At 44.8% G+C, this 19286-nt stretch overlaps 1 long non-coding RNA gene across 1 annotated transcript; it reads right to left on the minus strand.

Annotated features, from left to right (window-relative positions):
• Positions 1-516: 516 nt before the first annotated feature.
• On the minus strand, positions 517-14122 carry LOC149875271 (uncharacterized). The gene is made up of 3 exons (XR_016440017.1): positions 13963-14122; positions 1930-1980; positions 517-1416 (listed from the first exon to the last, which is right to left on the minus strand). It is a non-coding gene; the product is annotated as an uncharacterized LOC149875271 (long non-coding RNA).
• Positions 14123-19286: the final 5164 nt, after the last annotated feature.

Raw genomic sequence — 19286 nt, forward strand, 5'->3', positions numbered from 1 at the left:
GAAGGAAGCAGTTCATATCTTTACACGTTCGGGGTACTTCATTTAAATTTTCAACATATTTACTTTATTTATATACATATAAAAAGTAAAATCTACCTGTTGGTTCCTCTTACATGTAAGTCGTCCTTCGTTCATGACAGGCAATCTGCTCCTTGGAGGCAGAGGGGGATGGCAGGGACAGACTGGCACAGTGGAGCACCACCACAACGGCAGGGAATGGAGGGGATGGACCGGGGCAGGGAGGCAATGCATGGGGCCAGAGGCAGAGCGGCACCAGTGCAGGGCATTGCGTGGTGCTGCTCTGTCACTGCCCTTCCCCACCCCCATCATTCTTGACAGGCAGTTGGCTAGTATTAAGCATAATTTACATAAATTACCAAACGTCACAAGGTAATGATAATCGACAAGCAATACTCTTCAACTTTTAAAACCTCAACCAATAATCAACGACTTTTTAAGTTGTAACAACTTTTATTACAACTTTTATAACAATAAGCAATAACAATAGGCATGTTTTAAATGACAAGCAATAAGCAATAATCAACAAAAATCAATTACTTTCACAGAAGAAAAGCAATACTGTTTTCTACATTTCTGAGCTGGACTGCCCTTTTCTCTCCCATTCTCATGAATGCCCCCTGCCGCGTTGTCTGGACGACACCCTCGGCCACAGACACAACGTGCCTGTCATGCAATTTCGTGCAACCACACCACACAGGTAATGATGTCTCTGACAATCCTCTCTCTCCAGGCATCATTTTTTCAGTGGCAGCAGTGTTACAAGTGGAGCTGAAAATGCAGGGAATTGAGCTTTTTTTGAGAGCTCTGTGCTCAGCGAATCAGGCAAGCAGATAAGAAGCAGTCAGGCAAAAATGACCGAGAAGTGCTTGCCTGTCTCTCCAAGTTGCTGGACTGCAGAACCTGAGCGGCTGCAAACAATTGCCCTGCACTGCCTAATTCACCGAGTCTTTTAAAGTAGTGTCCGATGCCAATCCAATCCCTCCCCCACTTCACATCACAGTCCAGCTAATTGCAGGTGTCAGTTCAGAAGACAGTTGACTTACAGGTTCCCCGGGGCTTTACATACCGGCTATGGAGAATGATGTCCCAGGCCTCTCCTCTTAAGTGGACTCTTCAAGGACCAGTACTAGTGAACTGCCAAAGTCTTTCACACTCGAGGAAGCATGATTCAGACTCAGATCCATGGTTCAGTTAGGTCTCAGGAGTGGAGGGCAGCCCAGAGACCTCTGATCATTTCCTTGCCTGAATTTCAAGTACCAATATTGCAGCATGTTAAGCATAGGGGTGCCCTGCCACTGAGCTCTTGCTACTTTACATTGGAAAGCAGCCCTCATATTCTTGGCCTTCACTCTGCACTGGACCGCTGTCTTCTTGTGCCTCCACTCAGCAAATCTCCTGGACACATGTAGGTATATATGCAAGTTTGCACTCAGGCTGTTGCTAATACCAAACTGGATTAACACCTCAGGGTCCTCCAGCACCCATACCAGGCTCTTAGTTTCTGCATAGGACCAAGTGGTCCTAGTCTTATGCACCCTGGTTTGCTCTGTTATCTCCCTGGTCTGCTCTTTTTTCTCCTCAGCATCAGACATCTCGTATCAATAAGGGGTACCCATAGCTAGGCTGCTGTGCCCTTAATTTATAGGTTTCCAGGTGGCCAGGTCAAGGAAACTTCACTCGACTCCAACCCTCATTTTGGTGCAAAAAGTTTGAACAACAGACATGCTGATGCCATGTTGGCAACTCTGTTTCTTATGAGCATGCTTGCTCAGGATTTTTTTTGCAATTTTTGGCACCCAAAATATGTGGAAGATGTAGCTAATCAATGAGCCATGAACTGATGGGTATGCCAATGAGGGTCACCCACAGGGTCCCTTTCAGGCCATGGTGCAACATAGGACTACTCACCAGTCACCCATGTGTCAAGACTCCAGTCTCTGCTCACAGTTTCTTACATACCTGGTGAGGCAATGAGTGACAATATGTAAGAATGAATAAATTAATGAATGAATGAATGCTGACAGAAATGGCCCGCTACTTATAAAGTAGGTCTGCTTAACATTCAAGCGGGCTCACAGATTGCCCACCACGATGACAGTGGCCCACCAGCCAGCATGCCCACCAGGTCCATAGATTTCGTAGACATTAGGGGTTGGAAGGGACCTCATGAGATCATCGAGTCCATCCCCCCTGCCATAGGAGGAAGTCTGCTGGGGTCAAATGATCCCAACAAGATAAGCATTCAAATGTTTTTTGCAATTTTACAAGTTTACAGCAATCCCAATGAGAATCAAAGGGAGCAGGAGAACACACAAGCCTCCGTGGCTCACCAAAAGCATCCGGGAATGTCTCCTTGCTAAAAAGGAGGCTTACACCCACTGGAAAGAAGGGGTCATCATCAGGGAGGGCTATTCTGTAGTTGCTCGGGGATGTAGGGGGGTAGTTAGGAAGGCCAAGGCAGAGATGGAACTGGGACTAGCTTCCCAGATTAAGGACAATAAGAAGTCCTTTTTTAAGTACATAGGGGGTAAAAAGAAGGTCCTGGGTAATGTGGGGCCCTTGCAAGACGCGATGGGAAACTTGGTTGTCACACCAGACAGCAAAGCTAACATGTTTAACGATTTCTTTGCCTCCATCTTCCTAAGTAGGGACCAGAACAGCCACCTCCCTGCTGGGCCCCCCTCGGGCCCCAGGGGAGGCACACCTGGGCCACGGGTTAGCGAGGATTTAGTTAGGGAGCTTCTGGAGGGGTTGGATGTATTCAAGTCAGCTGGCCCAGATGATCTCCACCCTAGAGTTCTAAAGGAACTGGCCGAGGTCATTGCAAGTCCCCTGGCACAACTTTACGAGCACTCATGGTGCTCTGGTGAGGTACCGGAGGACTGGAAGAGGGCCAATGTGGTCCCCATCTTCAAAAAAGGCAGGAAGGAGGACCCGGGAAACTATAGGCCGGTTAGTCTTACCTCTATCCTAGGCAAGCTGTTTGAGAAAATTATGCTAGCACACATCCAGGAGGGGCCAGCAGGAGACTGCATGCTTAGGGGCAACCAACATGGGTTCACCAGTGGCAGGTCCTGTCAGACCAACCTGGTGGCCTTTTACGATCAGATCACCAGATCATTAGACGCAGGGGTAGCAGTGGATATAGTCTTCCTGGACTTCCGGAAGGCTTTTGACGCTGTCTCTCACCCTGTTCTCATTAAGAAACTGGGGGGCTGTGGTGTAGACACCCACACAGTCTAATGCATCACCAACTGGCTGGAGGACCGCACCCAGAGGGTGGTAGTGGATGGGTCCTTCTCAACCTGGAAGGACATGGGCAGTGGGGTTCTGCAGGGCTCGGTCCTCGGGCTCGCACTGTTCAACATCTTCATCAGTGATTTGGACGAGGGGGTAAAAAGAACTCTGTTCAAATTTGCTGATGACACTAAGGTGTGGGGGGACGTGGGCACACTGGAAGAATGCAATGGGCTACAATCAGACTTAGACAGGTTACAAGGGTGGGCGGACGAGAATAGGATGGGTTTCAACACAGACAAGTGCAAGGTGATGCACCTCGGGAGGAACAACCGACACCATACCTACAGGTTGGGGAACTCTCCTCTTGTCAGCACAGAGGCGGAAAAGGATCTGGGGGTCATCACTGACTCCAAGATGAACATGGGCCGGCAGTGTGGAGAGGCAGTTAGGAAGGCCAACCGCACCTTGGCATGTATCCACAGATGCATCTCAAGCAGGTCCACAGAGGTGATCCTCCGCCTCTATGCGGCACTGGTCAGGCCACAGCTGGAGTACTGCGTCCAGTTCTGGGTGCCACACTTCAAGAGGGATGTGGCCAGTATGGAGAGGGTCCAGAGGAGGGCCACTCATATAATCAAGGGACAACAGGGCAGGCCCTATGAAGAGAGGCTATGGGACCTGAACCTGTTCAGCCTCCAAAAGAGAAGGCTGAGGGGGGATCTTGTGGCCTGTTATAAACTAGTCATGGGGGATCAGCAGGCACTGGGGGAGTCACTGTTCCCCCGAGCACCGCCAAGAGTGACCAGGAATAACGCTGGCAGAGGGTAGGTTTAGGTTAGATATCAGGAGGTGCTAGGGTCTGGAACCAGCTTCCAAGAGAAGTGGTGCAGGCTTCTACCCTGGTGGTCTTTAAGAGGAGGTTAGATGCACATCTTGCTGGGGTTGTTTGACCCCAGTACTCTTTCCTGCCATGGCAGGGGGTCGGACTAGATAATCTGCTCAGGTCCCTTCCGACCCTAGAAACTATGAAACTATGAATGAGTCCAGAGTAGGAGCTTGCACCACCTTTGGGGGGAGTCTGTTCCAGACCCTTGACACTCGGACTGTAAAGAAGTTTTTCCTTATGTCCAATCTAAACTGGCTTTCCAGAAGTTTGTGGCTGTTAGACCCCGTTATCCCTGGAGAGACCTGGTGAACAACTGTTCTCCCAGATCCTGGTGCACACCCCTTATATACTTACAGGCTACCACCAAGTGCCCCCTGAGCCTTCTCTTCTCCAGGCTGAAGAGTCCCATGTCCCTCAGCCTTTCCTTGTAAGACTTACTCTCTTGGCCTTTGATCATGAGAGTGGATCTCCTTTGAACTCTCTCAAGTTTATCTACGTCCCTCCTGATGTGGGGGGCCCAAAACTGGATGCAGTACTCCAGCTGCAGCCTCATTAAGGCCAAGTAAAGCGGGAGAATGACGTCCATGGTTTTGCCTGAGATACACTGGTGGATGTATGCCAGAGTTTGGTTTGCTTTGCCAGCTAAGGCATCACATTGGTGGCTCATGTTAATCTTGTGGTCAATCGAGACCTCTAAGTCTCTTTCAGTTGTGGTGCTAGAGAGAGTAGGACTGCCGAGCCTACAAGTATGATGCTGGTTTTTCGTCCCCAGGTGGAGCTGCCATCAGGTTTTGGTACACCCATCTTGCAAGCCTGTCCAGGTTGCCCTGTATCCCCAGTCTGTCCTCCAATGTGACTGCCTTCCCACATAGTTTAGTGTCATCCATGAACTTCACCAGTCAGCATCTGATGCCGAATCCAGATCATTAATGAAGATGTTGAAGAGTACTGGCCCGAGCACTTAGCCCTGAGGGACACCACTGGTTGCTTTGCGCCATATTGATTTGTTCCCATCAACTATTATTCTTTGGGTCCAACCCCAGAGCCAGTTCCCCGGCCATTGGACCATGAGATGGTCAAGGCTACAGTTTCCCAACTTAACCATGAGGACATCATGGGAGACCAAGTCAAAGACTTTCTTGAAATCAAGATATATGACATCAACCTCATCTTCCTTGTCCAGGCAATGCATCACCTGGTCATAGAAGGAGACAAGGTTGGTCAAGCAAGACCTTCCAGCAATAAGGCCATGTTGGCTGTCACTCAGAAAGTTGCCTTCCATTATCCTGTTGCTCATGGAACCTTTGATGATTTTGTCCAGGATCTTTCCAGGGATGGATGTCAGACTGATTGGCCTGTCATTCCCTGGATCTTCCTTCCTTTCTTTCTTGAAGATTGGGACTCTTTTCCAGTCTTCTACTACCTTTCCTGAGTGCCACAAGTTCTCAAATATCTTCATCATAGGGCACGCTATGATGTCCACCAGCTCCTTCAGGACTTTCAGGTGCATTCCATCCAGGCCCTCAGATTTATGAATGGAGGTGTTCCCTCTCAAGGTGTTCCCTCACTTGATCTATGTCAATTGTGGCCCAATCTCCCACACCCTGGATGGTTTGTGTCCTGTCCAACAGGGTGACCCCCTTGGGCAGCTGGAAGATTGATGCAAAGTAATCATTTAGGAGACTGGCTTTTTCCTGAGCATCAGATATTAGCTGCCCCATTTGGTTTAGCAGGGGTCCAATGTTGCCTTTGTTCTTTCTCTGACTTCCCACCTATCTGAAGAAGGACTTTTTGTTGTCCTCAATTCCCGTGGCTAGCCTGAGTTCAGTTTCTGCCTTGGCCCTTCTGATTCACTCTCTACAGGGGCAGGCTAGTGCTGTGTAGTCCTCCTTGGTGAGGTTTCCCATTTTCCAACTGGTGTAGGCTTCTCTTTTTATTTTCAGGAGGTCCAAAAGTTTCCCAGCCTGATGACTATCTTTCCTGGAGGATGGGATGAACTTGTCTTGTGCTTCAAGGATTGTGTCCTTAAGGAACAACCATTGCTTGTGGACTCCCCTTTCTGAGAGGCTATGGTCTCTTAGTGGCTGACTGACCAGACTCCTGAGTTTGTGAAAGTCAGCCTTCCCAAAGTTGAGGATTTCTGTTTTACTGAGAGATTTGCCCACCCTGCATTGAACAGAGAAAGTGATCAGTTCATAGTCACTATAACCAAGCTTTCCCTCGATCCTCAGATTGTTAACCAGATCGTCCTCTTTGGCCAAAACCAGTTCCAGCAGTGCCTCTCCCCTAGTCAGCCCATAGACATCTTCCATTAGGTAGAGCTCATCAATGCAAGTGAGGAAGCTACAACATCAGTAAGATTTGGCTGTGTGCTCTTCCCACAAGATGTCAGGGAGGCTGAAGTCACCTATCATGACCACGCATCAGAACCATGCTGCCTCAGCCAGTTCCGTATTGAATTCAAGATCCAGCTCTTCTTCTTCGTTGGGAGATCTGTAATAGACTCCTATAATTATATCCCTTTCCCCATGCTCTCCATGTATTTTAACCCAGAGGGTCTCACGATGCCCTCCTTGGTTGCTAAACTTGGTCTGAAGGGAAGCGTATTGCTCCTTCACGTACAGTTACACCTCCACCCCTCTTCTCAACACAGTCTCTCCTGTGCAAGGTATAGCCTTGTATACCTATGGACCAGTCATTGGTGGAGTCCCACCAGGTCTCCATTATCCCTATGAGATCATAATCTTTCTCACTCAGGAGAAGGGCCAGTTCTTCTTGCTTGTTTCCCAAAATCCTGGCATTTGTGTACAGGCAGCTGAGCCTGCCATGGGGATCCCTGGGCTTCCCTGCATTCTGCGATGTGACCTTTCCTTGGGCTGCCATTGGAGAAGGTTCCCTTGGGCTACCTATTAATACCCTGGTTGATGTGGCTTGGTTTCGAACTGTTAGTTGACCACCCATCCCCCAGCGATCCTAGTTTAAAGCCGTGTCAAGTAGGTCAGCCATTATGGTCGAGAAGTGCTTCTTCCTTTTCAGGGTGAGGTGGAAGCTATCTCTTCCCAACAAGCTGCTGCCTCTCTCCCTGAGGTGTGGACTGTAGTCAAAGAAGCCAAACCCCTGATGATGGCACCATCACCAGAGTCTTCTGTTAACCTCTTCGATGCACCTTTCCCTCCAATATCCATGACCGGGAGGATTAATGAAAAAACTGTCTGCGCCCCCAGACCTTTAAGCCCAGCCCCCATGAGCCCTGTAGTCACTCACAACCCAGCCAGGATTGTTCCAAGCTGTGTCATTCATGCCCACATGGATGAGAAGCATGGGGTGGTGGTCAGAGGGCTCATAGAATCATAGAATCAATGAGTCAGAAGGGACCTAGACAGATCATCTACTCCGACTTCCTGCCATGGGCCAGAAGGAGCACTGGGGGTGGAGGGGTCATAAGACCCCAGCCAGGTGCCTATCCAGTCTCCTCTTGAAGATTTCCAGGGAAGGTGAGAGCACCACCGCTCTGGGAAGCCTATTCCAGGCTCTGGCCACCCTTACAGTGAAGTAGCTCTTCCTAATATCCAACCTAAACCTATCCTCCCTCAGCTTGTGGCCATTGTTCCTGGTGACTCCAAGGGGGGCCCTGGTGAACAGACTTTCCCCAAGTCCCTGCTGCTGGCCCCTGATAAAGTTGTAAACAGCCACAAGATCCCCCCTCAGTCTCCTCTGGCGGAGACTGAAGAGATTCAGGTCCCTCCGCCTCTCCTCATAGGGCTGGCCACAGAGGCCCTCAACCATACAAGTGGCCTCCTCTGGACCCTCTGCAGGTTCTCCATGTCCTTTTTGAAGTGCAGCACCCAGAACTGGACACAGTACTCCAGCTGCGGCCTGACCAGAGCTGCATAGAGGGGGAGCAAGACCTTTCTGGACCTATTAGTGATGTCCCGTTGATGTATGACAGGGTGCAGTTGGCTTTGCCTGTTGCTTCATCGCATTGGCAAGTCATATTCATCCTGGAGTCAATCATGACTCCAAAATCCCTCTCTGCCTCTGTGCTGCTGAGAGGGTCAGCCCCTAACCTATAACCATAATGCTGGTTCCCTCTCCCCAGGTGCAGCACCCTGCACTTGTCCTTGTTGAACTGCATCCTGTTCAGATCCACCCCCTTCTCCAACCTATCTAGGTCTGCCTGGATGCAGTCCCTGCCTGCCGGTGTATTCACTTTACCCCACAGCTTGGGGTCATCAGCAAACTTGAACAGGGTGCTCTCCACACCCTCATCCAGATCGCTAATGAAGATGTTGAACAGCACCAGCCCAAGGACCAAGCCCTGGGGGACTCCACTGCCTCCCAGGTCAACATCGACCCATCCACCACCACTCTCTGGGTTCGCCCCTGGAGCCAGTTTGCCACCCATGTGACCATGCATTCATCAATGCTGCAGTTCCTCAGCTTGCCCACCAGAATTGGGTGGGACACTGGATGAGTTTGGGGATTCTTTCAGCTGCATTCCAGACATGAGCCCTTGGAAGGCAGCAGACTTCATGGGCTAAGAGATCAGGGTGACAGATCGCTTCCTCTGTCCCCCTCATAAGGGAGTCACCCACCAGGACCATGCTGCCTCTCTGTCAATTCCAGATGGATAATGATTAGCAAGGGAACCCAGGGTCCCGGCCCCCTTGTACCTGTGTATTTATCCAACACCGGCATGAAATTAATATCTTCTTCTCTGCTTCTAGTGGGCTTCCAAGCACACTTTCACTTGCCGTTTAAACTAGCATGGGGTTCTCCAATTCTGCGGCTGCAGGCAACAGAACTACTTTGCCTCATGTGAATTCCTCCCCGCCCCACCACCGGCGTCCTTTACTTTGACCAGGGCATATATAAGCCAGACTCAAGGCTTCTGCCTGGGCCAACACCAGGGAAGAGTCCTGGTCAATGGGCAGGCGGGGAGGCAGTCAGGCTGAGGTCCCTGCTACCATTGTCTGGGTCAATGGGTCACAGTGTCTGGGTCACTGAGGTTGGCAAGGGTTCTTTTACTCAGTGATACTTGCCAGAACCCCTCCTTTCCAACCCCGCAGTGGTGGCAGCAAGCCATTCTGGTGCCAGTTGAAATTGCAACAGTTGCATTGTAGAAAATACAATAGCAGAGCACAGTTCTCCAGACCTTACACAAAAGCAGTGGCCTTTAGGAACCCCTGCTCCCCTTTACCCCCCATAAAACATAACTTTTCAGCATGCTCTGACTGAATGTTCCACCTCCTACCTCCAAAAACCCACATATTCATGCAGCGGTTTTACAGAAAACCTGACAAATGGTGTTCTGTGAGCCCATGGGACTGTTAAGCATAGCCACCCTTTTCAGAAATATTGAAACAGTTCTTTCCTGAATGGGTATGACAGCAGTTAAAGAAAATCTGAGTAGGATTAGGATTAGGATTGGGATTGGGATTGGGATTGGGATTAGGGTGGGATGGCACTACAGTACCACCCTGGCTCCTTTTTCCTACCAGCATAGCACATGCACAGGCATGACAAGATTCACAACTTTATTTATCATCCCATTTCCTTTCCCTGGAGCTGGGCAGGACTGAGCCGCTCACTGATTTCAAGGCAAAAAGTTAGTATATCTGGAGCATTTGCTACACCTAGACCCTCAAGTCCAAACTGGTTTTTTTTCAAGTTGATGCAACTGCATGTATTGCCATTTAATTGAATTTTTGGAAGCTGAAATTCATTATGTATCTCAGAGAAGGATTTAATACAATTTATCAATAGAAGCTGTTCTCTATGTAGAATCCCCTTATCTATTCACTTTTTACATAATAGTTTGTGGGACCTATATTTCAAAAACAAGATTGCCCAAAATAGAAGCCTTACAATGTAATAAAGGATGAAACTTCATTAAGTTTGTCATTTTTTTCCAAGTTTATTGGGCTGCAAAACTTGTAAAGATTAGAGAATTAGATAGATGATAATAAATAGAAACTTAAATGGTTGATAGCATAAGGGGGAAACACTAATGCTTGCTCAATGCCCACCAACACAAGGAAGTTATCAGTTATATCAATACATGGCCTGTCTTACTAAAAAGGCATTGGGATATTGCTGATGGTCGCAAAGATGAATGTCACCATTTCAAGGCACTTAACTTGAAACATCCTTTTTTTAGGCTCAACAACTACATCAAAACATAGATGTAATTATCGACACTAGACTATGTGGGGATTTTCTATTGCACATATTTATAAAACCTGGCTAATCTTTAAGAAACCAAGCGATCATTTTGGTTTTGATATGAGGAGGGATAAGTAAGATCCTTGTTGTTTCATCTCTGGTCTTTCTTTTCTTCACCCACAAAAGGTCACAGCAACATCTCACATTAAAGTTACTTTCTCCATTGAAGCTAAATTAAACCTTTCTCTCAACCATTATGAATAAAATGGTGTATCTCCATGTCCCAAGTATTATACTGTGCTTCTAATAGAAAAATTGGTGACAAAATAGAGGGAAATACATTAACTCATAGTGTCATACAGATGTGTAGAGTGGTAATAGGAATTACATTAGATATGGATTATAACCTAAGACAAACACGATTTTAGAAAGTAGTAGGACTAGTGTACACTGACCATATGCCCATTTACCTGCCTTTTACTGTGTCAGGATTTTAAAACAAGAACACAGAAATGGAGGGCACCTATATATGTGTCCGACCCATACAGGGACATCTTCTCTGATGTGTGCTAATTAGCATGTTGGAGCAGACTCAATTCATCATGCACTCCAGCAGCCTCCACGTCGTATATTCACCATCCCCATGACTTGAAATGGCGGTGGGGGTGCTTTAAGTAAAGCTCATCAAAACCCTCGGAGCTGGTCTAATTAAAGCACCCCACCTCTGCCCTGGAGCGTGTCTATAGACACCCATAGACTCCTGTCATCAGTAACAATGCCTTGAATGTTGCATTATATAGTATGGCTTTTTATCTCTTTGTGGAAAAAATATTAAAAAGAAAATCTTGTACCACAATGTTTTATAAGTAGATTTAACAAAGGTTAGCTTCTACCAGCAGGAGCATCCACTTTTCCAGCCCTACAGAGAGATACAAACTCAAAAGATAATGGTTAGACAGACTATTCAGATGAATCGGAAAAAGCTAATTTCTTAGCTCAATGGCAGATATATTTGTTAGCAGATAGCAAAAGTACAGCTCAAGGAAGGAGAAGCAATTTAGTGTGTTTCCAAAATCCATAACCTCAACAAATCAAATTTATATTTCAGTTGCCAACTACTGTTATTGAACAGAAGACAGTAAGCAGTGGTGCTGAAGGATACCAGGGCCAGTAATGCAAAGAGTAAATTCTGTGCCAGGTGCCAAATTCGTCCCATGTGTAATTATACTAGGCTTACACTAGAGACAAACTTGGCCTTTGGAATTTTCCCAGCGCCCGAGGTCACAGCGATCAGCATTTCTAATATTAGACTGTTGTGTCAGCGTTAGCAGTACTGAAGATAATGCATCCACAAGGCAGAAACAGACAGCTGGGAGGGAGCCTTCAGGATTAACAAGGACCTAATTTAATGAAGGCAGAGAAGAGGAACAGTGTCCAGGGACAGTAATAAATATTATGTATGCTTAAAGGGCAGCAAGAGGAAGAAAGTGTGAAGGGTCACTGCAACCTTTGCTCTTTATTTATCTGCTTGATGATCTCTTTATGTCTTCAATAAAAACAGATTATGTTGCTCTAGCTGGATTCAAATTTAATAGTAATATTAAATTCAAATTTAATAGTAAGGCAATCTGATTCTGCATTCATTTGCCTTGTTCTACCATGCTAAATCTTTTCTCCAGGCTCAGGTAATACTTAAAGCATCAGACAACCTTGGTAACACATTGTGATAAGTGAAGTATTGTTGGAAGTAGCATGTGTATGTTTAAAAAGAAAGAACCTTGAGTGAATATTTTCATTGCCAGATGCCTGAATCCATATATAGGCTTTTAAATTAAAATGGCCTGATTTTCAGAAGCCCTGAGCATCCACAACCCCAATAGGAAGCAATGGGAGCTGAAGCGGTTTGGTATTTTTGACAAAACAGGCAATTATATATGCCTGGCTATAAAGTTTGGAACCTAACTTTGGCCACTGGGCCATGGACGTTGAAATCCTAACATTCAACAAGTATATTTGGGCATCTCCACTTATTTCCAGCTTCATCCATTCTATATACAGAACTGTTTATAATATGGACTAGAACACACATATACACAGCCTACACATATTTTGCTTCTAAAGTTGAGACTTGCACACTTGCTTAAATATAAATATCACCAAAACCATTGAGGAATTGCCAGAGAAGGCAAATTTCATTCTGATACGCAAACAGTATCTTACAAAAATGCACCCAAAGCAGTTTGTCCTTTTCTTTTACAATGTAATCAACCACGATGCTCATACTAGATAAACCTCCACTGAAAAGAAAAAGATATCCCACAGTCAGACTTCATCTTAATTCCAAACACAGATAGCTTAATATGTTCTCTAGAGATGCATTCACTCATGTGGCTTTTGCTTTTATTAATGAAAAAGTATGCTTTGGGATAAGGCTGTGTGTTTTGGTGTCATTTAGAGTTAGGTGGCATGTGTAATTTAGCTGGTTACATGGAATCAGTGCAAGCAAGTATTCCTGCAAGTTCTCATATTCTCCTCCCAGGCATCTATAAGGGCTAGGGAGATTTTCTTCCCATACGAACAGGAAGAATTTCTCCCATCCCCAACGAAAGTGGTTTCAAGACTCAGCTTATCAAAGAGCCATTATATATTTTACCCTTGAACTGTAGGTTCTATCATCTCTATGTGTTTTAAGTGAGAAACTGAATCCATGAATGATATTATATAAGTCATAGGCCCATTTTGCATAATTGTAAACATAGCTATGAACTTCTTAATATCTCTCTAAGTTTGTATGAAAATTGTAATACTATGTAAGTAAAGTAATTAGATGGCACATATATAATGCTGACAAATTTATTTAACTAAATTAAGAAAACTGCAGAGGAGTTATCTGCAGTTATCTTGGATTGAAATGCACACAGTTGGAGGTCTAATTTAATTTTTTATGATTCGATTATGATCACCATTGTGAACTTGCATATAGCCCTGAATGTCCATACAAGTACCACTTAATCTATCTTGAGGTTCTTTGAATAAGAAAAGGTGTTTACCATGCAATAGTTTATTAGTGCTTCATTTAAAAAGAAACTACCTTCCCACAGGGCTGAATTTTTCCAGCACTAGACTCAAAAGCATGCTGATCTTTAATTTCCTGAACACATTAATACCATGATTAATAAACCATTTAAGATGCTCTCAGAATGTTTTTCAATAAGCACCAGTAAGGAATTGCTCGGAGCTGGGCTTTGTCCAAAGGTTGCATCACAGTTTAAGCTATGATTGTACAACTGTTATTATTTATGGTTGCCATGTTCTCATTCTCACTGAATCCTAATCTATAAAGGCTACACTGTGATGAAGAGCAAGGGTTCTGTGCCTCCATAATCAGATATTATATGTTTGGCCAAGGCATCTGCAAAGGCTGTAGTGTTGGCCATGCTTCTCAGGAAACCAATTGCTGGGAAGAAGGTAAAGCAACACCACTGAGGAGATTGGGACGAGACAGGCAAGCCTTTTTCACAGCTCATGTGCAACGTTACTATAGCTTACCTTAATATGAACCACCTTCCTACATGCAGTCCCTACCTAACTGTCCATATTTTGAAAGGCTGATAACAATGCAGGCAAGAGGGAGTGGTCTGTGCACTTACCCAAAGGGAAGGAATGCCTTTGCCCCTGACTTCTACATGACATGTGCAAGCAGTGGCATAAGACTCCTTTGCATTTTCCCTCTCTTCAGCAAGAGGAGTAGGGACGAATGATCCTGGATATTGAAAGATTCAGCTCGTACTCAGGATAAGAAGCAAAATAGGAACTAAGAGAACAAAACAAAGGTGAACATGAATATCATAATTCATTTGAGGCTTATAGAGTACAGTTAGTTTAGTTAGAATTTTTTCCAGAAAAGATAACTTGGCAATATCTATCTTGATAAAATAAAGTAGCATATCATCTTTAATGAACTTAAATCAACATTGACAGTGTTGGTACAGTATATGGGCAACACTTCTGCAAAAATGATATAATCATTACAAAGATTAGCAATGTTTCCTCAGTTCATCAACAAAGATATCACTGAAATATGCAGAAACATGCTCCATTTGAAATTGATTTTATTTGCTTTTAGCTCATAGAAGTTACTAACTCAAAAAAGCATGCTCTTAAAATTAGTCAGACTGAGCAATGATCTAGAAAAATATCCCAGCCAAATTCCTCCCTTTTAGATCCACTCACTTTTTATTTTTTCTTGGCAACATTATATACTAAATGCCAAATCATTAGAACTCCCTCTAGCATTCACTGGAACTTTTACCATCCTTTAGCCAGGATGATTTTCTCAGGAATCCCAGTGTGTTTTAATACAAATTATCATCCATCTATTATAAGCAATAATCTTTTTTTTTCCTTGCTCTTTACTGCCATATCCTATCTAATCTATATTCTCTATATTTTAGTCCCTACCATTTTCTCATTTAATGGGAAATTCACACATCTGCCCAATAGCTCAGGTGACATATGGGATATTAAATAAATGGTTCTGTAGGGCTGTTACTGCACAACACAGACAACTACAACAGTCAGAGCTGCACCCCACCTTCTGGGCTGGCAAGAGCAAACAACCATCAGATTCAGCAAGTGGCCAATGTGATCCAGGGGTGTCCAAGATTTAAAAAAAAAAAAAGACATAGTTACAAGAACACTCCAACCCAACTTAAAAAAAAACATATTTATTCAGGTACTTAAATATGAACTTAGAAGCATACCTACAGGCAATTACTCAATGATATCTTAACCATGTTTTTAAACACATAGGGATCCTATAAATGTGCAGGGAGCCAGCTCCAATGCACTGGAAATCCAGCATGTCAGAGACTTGATTAATCAAGTCTGCTGGAGCACAGAAATAAATGTGTTCCAGCAGACTTTGGCATCATGTGTATCAGCATCCCTGCGCCGAAAAATAGTGGTGGCGCACTTTGAACTAAAGCTTGTTCTATGAGCTTTAGTTCAAAGCACGCTGCCGCCATTATTCAGCAGGGGGTTGCTGATACACATGATGCTCGTGTGCTTTTAATTAATGCAGCTTGCTAATCAAAGTGCGTCCCTGCCCCTTCCCCCCTGTCCTCCCACACCTCCTGAAGCATGTGTAAAAATGCTTTTATGAGTTAGCAGTTAGTCCACGGATTAGAAAACAGCTGAGATGTATTTGTATGGAGGGCGTTCGGAAGGCATGCACAATTTCTTAACTATTGAGAAGCCAGAGCAGCCATGGGGATTCACAGAGAACTACAAGTATACTTCACATACATTGATAGGAGTTTATGCTCTGATTGGGTGGGAATAGAGTCAGAGTCTAAAAATAATATGCAACAGCTTTCAAAGGCTTCATCTTTAAAATTTGCAACCTTGAGTCAAATAAAAGCAACATCTGGGTGTTTTTGCTATGATGATCATTTGTCAAATAACTAAGTGATGACCAGCTGGCAGTTTTATATTTAAAATTGCTATTCAGTTTCAGCATCAATGCCTCACTACTAGAAAGAGGGCAGTACAAATTGTCACAGCTATAATTTCAATGTGTCAGCAGAATGAGGAAGGCAGCATTGTATTAAGGTGCGTACAGAAGGAAGGCATCACAATTATGACAGACAGAATTAATTTTAGAAACAAAAGCTAAATTTCATAGGAAACTATTTACCCGTACAAAGAACCCGTTGCTAAGAATGTCTGGAAGTTCCGGCTGCCTGGATCTCCAGTGCTGGAGTTTGTATCCTTTGGGTGCATCTACACATCGCCGTATGGCAACAGTGCCACACTTTAGTACTTCCTTTTGGTGCACAGTTAGATTTTGCCTCTAAGTTGCCATAGTGGCACACTAAAATGGGGGAGTGTGCCACTACAATGATATAGCTGCCAATCATGTGTTCACCCACATGATGGCTAATTCCCTGTAGCATGCCATACGGCAATGTAGCGCATCATTACAGTGAAATAGGGCAACGTGTAGGCATGCCCTTCCTCTACCTTTGAACGGTTTGTCACGGTATCAAGCAGTAATAATGTACGATTAATAGGTCATTTGCAGTGGCAAAAGACCAGACACATCTTTTGATGATTATGTGGGTAAGGCGTTCATAACTGGACAATTCTGAAGTGCAAACATGGTTCATAAAGTAGTCTGACAGTGGACTCACTGTCCTACATCTGGTGCACTTGTTTTAGTTCTGTAAAATATTTGTAAAATGTTCCCTCAGGCATAAATAAACGGAAAAAAAATTGATCTGGTCAGCTTCAACATGAATTTGAAACAGATGTATCCATACAGAATCTGGGTCCCAATAGGTTTTTTTCCCAAATTTATCTAAATCCATCAGTTTGCATCAAGGATTAGAGAATGCCACCTCCCAGCAGATCTTCAGCACAGATTTCAGCTAGGCACATGAAACAAAAGTAATAGCTTAACAGCAAGAGACCTTGAATGTATGCCTATGCATGCATACCCCAGCAGGTCAGACCCCTCACAAAACAGAAGCATTTATTAATGTTCTCAATAGCCTGGTATGTCAAGAATGCAATAAAATAGACTCAAACACTCCCTACTGTACTTCCCCAATCATGATGAACAAAGTTTCATCTTGCAGGCACCTAGATGAGCCCATTCACCCCATCTGAACTACAATGAACAAAACTGAGCCATAGTCACATTTTACTCCATTTGTTTTTCACAGTGTGTCCATGAGCCAGGAAAACATGCTGTTGACATTTTAATCTACAAACTAAATGGAAATCTCTCTACAGCAGGAAATGATGTCTCTAGGTAAAGTCTGCCCAAAGAATTTGAACTGTTGCCTGTTTGCACAGTTCCTATGGCTGAATGTTTGCAGGAGGCCTCTTATTTGAAAATCCCTTTGAAAATCATGCCAAGAAATTCCAAATTAAAAGTGGTAGACTAGAACACAGTTCCACTGCTGGTTGTAATTTTGCACTACTCCCAGAGACAGCTCCATCTAGAAAGTCTATGGAATTGGATGGAGCTAGTCACATCTATAGGCAGTATTGTACAGGCTGCATGGGTGTTTGAGACTTCTGCTCTCAGGTCTTCTTCACACAACATGCTGCTATAGACCACCAGACCAGGAGAAAGTGATAGATGAGGCTTTCTTCAAACTACTAGTGGAAGTTTCTCAATTATAGGCCCTGGCTCTCATAAGGGACTTCAGTCACCCTGACATCTGCTGGGAGGGCAATACAGCAGTATGCAGATAATCCAGGAAGTTTTTAGATAGTGCCGGGGACAACTTCCTAGTGCAAGTGCCACAGCGACCAAGTAGGGGCCATGCTCTTCTTGACCTGTTACTCACAAACAGGGAAGAATTGGCAGGTCATATACTAGTAGATGGCAACAAGGGCAGCAGTGACCATGCAATGATAGATTTCAGGATCCTGAGGAAAGGAAGGAAGGAGAACAGCAAAGAAAAGATCCTAGACTTCAGAAAAGCAGACTTCAACTCACTAAGGGAACTCATAGGCAGGATCCCCTAGGAAGTCATTCCAGAAGAACTGGCTATACTTTAAAGAAGGCTTACTGAGAGCACATGAACAAACCATCCCAATGTGCAGGAAGACTAGCAAATACATCTGAAGACTAGCTTGGCTTACCAGGGAACTGTCAATAAACTAAATCAGAAAAAGGAAGCTTATAAGACGCGAAAGCTTGGACAAATAAATAGGGAAGAATATAAAAGCATTGCTCGGGCACAGGGGCATGAAGTCACTAAGTGCAAATGGAGTTGCAGCTAGCAAGGGATGTGAAAGATAACAAGAAAGGTTTCCACAAGTATGTTGGTAGCAACAAGAGGATCAGTGAAAGTGTGAGTCCCTTACTGAATGGGGGAGGTAACCTTGTAACAAAGGATGCAGAAAAGGCTAAGGTGCTCAGTGCCAATTTCACCTCAGCCTTCACAGGCAAGGTCAGCTCCCAGACTACTGCACCAGGCAGCACAGTTTTGGGAGGAGGTGAGCACACAACAGTGGTGAAAGAACATGTTAGGGACTACATAGAAAAGCTGGATATATACAAGTCCATGGGGCCAAATGGGATGCACCTGAGGGTGCTAAGGGAGTTGGCTGATATGATTGTACAGCCACTGGTCATCAGCTTTGAAAACTCATGGTGATCAGGAGAGGTCCCAGATGATTGGAAAAGGGCAAACATAGTGCCCATATTTAAGAAAGGAAACAAGGAGGATCCAGGGAACTACAGATCAGTCAGCCTTACCTCAGTCCCTGGAAAAATCATGAAGAAGATCCTCAAGGAGTACATTTCTAAGCACTTGGAGGAGAAAAAGGTGATTAGGAATAGTCAGCATGGATTCACCAGAGGCAAGACATGCCTTACCAACCTGATTGCCTTCTATGATGAGATGACTGGCTCTGTGAATGCAGGGAGACAAGTGGTTGTGGTATACCTTGATTTTACAAAGGATTTTGATATGATCTCCCACAATATTCTTCCAGGCAAGCTAAGCAAGTGTGGCCTGGATGAATAGACTCTAAGGTTGATAGAAAACTGGCTGGATCATTGGGCTTAGAGGGCAGTGGTCAATGACTTGATGTATAGTTGGTAGCCGGTCTCAAGTGGAGTCCCCAAGCGGTTGGTCCTGGGGCAATTTTATTCAGTGTCTTCATCAATGACCTGCAAGATGGCATAGAGTGCACCCCCAGAAACTGTGTAGATGACACCAAGCTGGGGGAGTAGTAGATATGCTGGAGGGTAGGGCTAGGATTTAGGGTAACCTAGACAAATTGGAAGATTGGGCCAAAAGGAATTGCATGAGTTTCATCAAGGACCATGACCCCAGGGAGATGGGAGTTCAAGAAGAGTGGTTGCTTCTCAAGGAAGCGATCCTCAATGCACAAGCTAAATCTATTCCAACACGGAGAAAAGGCAGCAAGAAGGCACAGCAGCCCTCCT

Source organism: Crocodylus siamensis, chromosome 1, assembly GCF_052110815.1.
Source record: "Crocodylus siamensis isolate JL-2025a chromosome 1, ASM5211081v1, whole genome shotgun sequence".
Taxonomy (NCBI): Eukaryota; Metazoa; Chordata; order Crocodylia; family Crocodylidae; genus Crocodylus; species Crocodylus siamensis.